Source organism: Tachypleus tridentatus, chromosome 8 (assembly GCF_004210375.1).
Source record: "Tachypleus tridentatus isolate NWPU-2018 chromosome 8, ASM421037v1, whole genome shotgun sequence".
NCBI lineage: Eukaryota > Metazoa > Arthropoda > Merostomata > Xiphosura > Limulidae > Tachypleus > Tachypleus tridentatus.
The window spans coordinates 92,600,451-92,605,993 of record NC_134832.1 but is presented as its reverse complement, the minus strand read 5'-3'; positions in this window follow the sequence as shown (position 1 = coordinate 92,605,993).

The window sequence follows — 5,543 nt, the reverse complement described above, 5'->3', positions numbered from 1 at the left end:
CTTGAAGTTTTTATAATTTCTATAGAGATCAACATGTGTGAATGATACTGCTGAGAATGCTGTTACTGATTTTGACTGTTTCTTCAGCGGACTAAATTATACTTTTATATTTGAAAGTTACAGCTCTGTAGGAAATGGCCTGGCATGGCTAGGGGGTTAAGGCACTCGACTCGTAATCCGAGAGTCGTGGGTTCGAATCTCCGTCACACAAAACATGCTCGCCCTTTCAACCATGGGGTCCGAGGGAGTTTTGAAGCTAATAAAAACTGTGTTAAGTGGTGCAAGCCTAAGCATAATTTACATAACTGTTGCATTCACATTATGAAAATGCTTAGAAATAAATAATAGCATGCACATGTACACGTGGGTATTTTCTGCACAAATAAATGTAGCTACCCATACAAATAAGTTCAATGGAAGGAAAGTTGCTTTACAAACTTTTGTTTAAAAAAAAAGTGTGGATTGTGGTATATACTGCTTTCATACAGCTTACGTAAAAAAAAAATAATAATTGTAAAACAGGCTTAGATTGCTATTTTGTTCTATAGACGAATTTGAAATCTAACTTACAATCGTTTATTTGATAAAATTACCTCGATAATTTTTGACAGCTGTCAAAGGCCTTATACATTAGGGTTAGGTAATCATCAGGTTTAACAACCATCAATCTCCTTGGCAATTTGATAGTCATCAATTTACTTTATCTAACCATTTTGTACACAAACGCAAATTAGCTATTTTACTGTGATGTAATGATTCAAATGAGTGTTCTTAATACACAAGAAATTCCCACAAATCATTCAGGTTATTTTTTAAAAACTTGCATGATTCATAAACAGGTCTGAAAACTGAGTAATTTTATGCTTTATACAAATATTTTGGAAATAAGTACCATCATTACACACGTAATAGCATAAACATTGAAATGCTGATGCTTAAGAGATGACATTATTTTTACTGCTTGTATTTTAAGTACATGGTATTAAGGTAGCGGTTGTAAATGCGATAATTGGTGAAGTACGCTAAGGGCGTCGCTGTTGTTTATTTTGCACGCATTATTTTTGCCGTTTTGTTCTAGTAGACATATTTGTGCACAACAAGCTGTTGAAGAACATATGTGTTATGTAGACTTGATAAGGTAAGCATGTTACGGCGTCAGTTTACATTGCACTAATGTGTATTGTATTACATTAGGAAGAAACATTATTTCATCTTAATGAGATTGCTTTGTTGCTTCTCGTTTTTGTTACATTACACACGCAACACTGATAGAAGCCAGTCATTAAAACTGTGATGGTACAATTTTTTACTTCAAGTGATGTGTCTGCGGACTTGTATACCTTTAAAAACCTGTAGCTTTGTGCTTAATAACAAACAACAGTATATTTTGTTTGTTGTAATTGCATTTTAGCAGACGTATTTATTCCTTGTTGTACATTTATTATTTATTAAGAATAAGTTAAGTTTGATGGTTGGGTGGAAAAAGCCAATGCAGTAATAAAATGTTGAAAAACGTGTAATATTCAATTTAACGTATATGCACGTATGTAGCTTAACATTTCTTCTCCATTGACCTTAAAACATAAGATGAGTAAAAAGTGTGAATTAAAAAGGCAGAATATGTATCGTCGAAAAAAGTACAGAAACAAGTTAAATCAAATGCAAAGAACGTTTTTAAGCCTACAACTAGGGACTCTTAAAAAAGTAAATAAACAAGACTGGAAATAGTATCTACATTATTTTCTCAAGCTACAAATCCCTGTTTTGACTCCACTAAAATTTATAAGTACCCTAAACTTGATCTATATAAAGTCTTTAGGTCAAGCTTGGTTAGCGTACTGGACTTATTATCAGATTCATATGGTGGTATAGTAACGGCTCAGTAGTAACCACGAAATCGTGCAATGATTTCGTTATTTTCAACCAGCTTTCTTAAGTTTGCAGAGGGCACTGCAACTCCTACAACCACCGGTGAATATATATGAAATTATATTACTGTGTTTTACTGCAACAAGGGGTGTCTTACTATATATCAGATTTGATAGTGTTTTTCTACTACAAAAAGAGAGATTTTATATTTCAGATTTGACAAATATTTTAAAATAAAAAAGGCTTAAACGAAGTTAATAGAAAACCAGAAGCAAAAACCAAGTGATTACTTCATTATTTTTATGTTATATTAAAGTTTAAAAAGTGCTCATATTTTTTAGTGTTTTAACAATGAAAGTCTTGGAACTTTAAAACCCACAACATTAACAAAGCTGGTGCCAGTAATCGCCATATATAAAAACTGACATCGACAGAAATTCAGTTAATAAACACTCTGAAACTACTTCATATAAATTTAATTTAAATAATAATTGACTTGTTAACTGTATTCCAATAACAAAATATATATTATTATATGTAATAAGCTAAGATGTTCTAGTTTATTCAGATACTTAAACTGCACCTTCTATCTGGCGAAAATACTAGAATTATTTCTGTTTTTTATAAAGATATTTATGTAATTATATTTGTTCACGCCAAGGAAGTTTGAATTACGATATTTAAACGTTAATGCCGGGGTAACTGTACAGCTTATGCGAGTTACAGTTTAATACACAAACTGTGAGTGAAACAGTGATTATACAATTCGAAGTGAGTCTCTTACAGAAACAAAGAAAATAATCTTGTAAGATAAGAAAGCAGAAAATCTATCAATAAAAATTACAATTAATGATAATTTTAGCAACTTGTCTCGTAGAACTCATTACATAGTTTTACACACACATTTAATTGTCCCAAAGACAAGCAGGTAACGAAAATATTAGTTCACTTTGGAAATTCTATAAAAACAAACAAAAACCTTGTTTTTCTTTATTTTATAACTTTCGAGCAGATCACTCTTAAATAAAACGATTTGTTGTGTAAACTAACAAAAGATTTCTTTTAAACTGTATTTATTTAAAATGAAAACAATTAACCACTAGTGTAGTAATTTAATAATTTTCGACTTGAAGTTTTCTGTGATAAAGTATAACATTTTATTAATAACTAAATAGGAAGAAATGACCATAAAAAGAATAAAAAAGTTATGAGTGTTTAATTTCATCCTTATTTTGGGAATGTATAACATTGTCTAATACCACTAATCTAATGTGGTAACAGAAAGTTTTATTAGAAGTCAAATATTTCTTTTCTGCAGATGAATATACTGTTATGTAAATAACTTTAATATGCCTGTCTTTTATTACCTTTTTCCCTAAGAGAATACCTTTTGGTTTTCAAAACAGTTTATACTATGTTTCTTTAGTTATTGCATTGAGTTCAAATAAAATGCATGTATAGAGCTGAATAATGAAATATTGTATCCCAATAGTGGCCAGGGCCAAATCATAAACAGTACAGATACCGTATCTCAGAACGGCTGGTATAGGTACTAACACTTTTATTGATAAGGAGAGAACAAATGTATGTCGTGGCAAGTATTTCTGGTGAAGAAATGAAGTGTTTCGTGTCTTCGATCTAGCCGGCCCGGCATGGCCAGATGGTTAGGGCTCGACTCGTAATTTGAGGGTCGCATGTTCGAATCCCCGTCATACCAAACATGTTCGCACTTTCAATCATGGGGGCGTTATAATGTGACGGCCATTCCTTCCATTCGTTGGTAAAAGAGTAGTCCAAGTGTTGGCGGTGAGTGGTGATAATTAACTACTTTTCCTCTAGTCTTACACTGCTAAATTAGGGACGGCTATGGCAGATAGCCCTCGTGTAGCTTTGAGTGAAATTCACAAACCAAAGACAATCAATCTAGCTATTGATTATTATAGATTTAATAAAGAAACTGGGATTACAATTGTTGGTGTTTTTAAGAAATCAACTTCTACTGTCTTTACTCACTTGTTTTACAAAATAGAGTTTTAACTACTTCTACAATACATATTTTATTGAATAAGTTGCATTTAAGTAATCTGTATATCTAATTATTCCTTTATTAAGAGATCACGGAATTGAATTAAGAAAGAAACTTAAAAAAAGTATTTCGATCAGTTTACCAGCACATCTCTTGCTGATTCTGATTAATATTTAAACCTCGAATGGTCAAATGTTTCGTGTAAATTCACATGATTACGTTGCAAACGCGATTACGTGGGATTTATTACGCGACACCTGCTCTTCCGTATAAGAGAGAACACCAGAAGTTGGAAATGAGAATGCCTCCTACACCTCCCGACAATTCATAAAGGATTTTGATGGTACGCTAAGTTCCATATCATTTGTACGGATGATTATCATACTGAAAGAGACGCTGTAAATACATTTGTTACAGCGTTATCTAAATGTTGTTTGTAAACAATTTTTAATAGTTTTTTCATAGATTGAAATTGTTGCATTCTGACTTCAGTTTAAATTTTTGAAAATTCGATTTTCCGGTTACTCTATCAAATCTGTTGCAAGATCTCCATAGGCTTGTCACAGTTAACACTGTTAAAAGCTTATTTTTGGCTCTTTTCTTTCAAATGGTCAGGTGGGTTAAGGCGTTCGCTTCGTAATTCTGAGGGTCGTGAGTTCGAATCCCCGTCACAACAAACATGCTCGCCCTTTCAGTCGTGGGGGCGTTATAATATAATAACAAATCACACTTTTCTTTGGTAAAAAAGTAGTCCAAGAGTTGGCGGTGGGTGGTGATGACTAGCTGCCTTCCCTCTAGTCTTACACTACTAAGTTAGGGAAGGCTAGCGCGGATAGCACTCGTGTAGCTTTGTGCGAAAAACAAAAACATCTGATTGCCCTTACTTTTGATGGTTTCACTGGAAGTCAGGGTAGGTTCAACCCAGATGTTATTCTTTTTTCCACTTTACTAATTTTATTCCTCAGTTTGTGTACGTTTCTTGTTCAGATACTCGTTTTTGTTTGCTAAAGAACACTTGATTTACTTATCTACTTTTCTTTATTTCCGAACTCCCTCTTGAGAGTTCTCTTCTTTCACTCACCTTTTTTTTTTTACTTCGCTTTGTATTCGGATTTTCCTTTTTTTCTTTTGTTTACATACGTCTTTCCCGCATCCTGTAACACCTCTTCATTTAACTTAATAACTGATCTTCAGTGTCTAAATTTACAAGTTATTGTTTCATTAGTTCGAACTGGTATTTATTCTCCATCACATTTTCATCGGCTGTGCTATTTCTTCTACTTTGTTCCAAGGCCCATTTTGTCTTGTGTGAAGACTCATTGTACAGCTTCTTCGATTTAAGTCTGATATTTTTGTCGGTTTACCATTTTGTAATCAGAACCACACTGTTTCCGAAACGTTCTTTAACTGGGACGTAGCCTAACTGATTTCTCATGCTTCTTTCTCCATGCGGTGATCTACAAGTAAAAAAATACCTAATGTGATGCTTAAAGTTAGAGCGGCCTATTACTAAGTCTTCCTCTTCACAAAATTGTAATAATTTTTCTGCCCTCTCTTTCTGTTCTCTAAGGCTATGTGATCATATTAGTATCTCGTTATTACCTTCACTAGTATGTATATTAAAGTCACCTGTACCAAAATATATTTC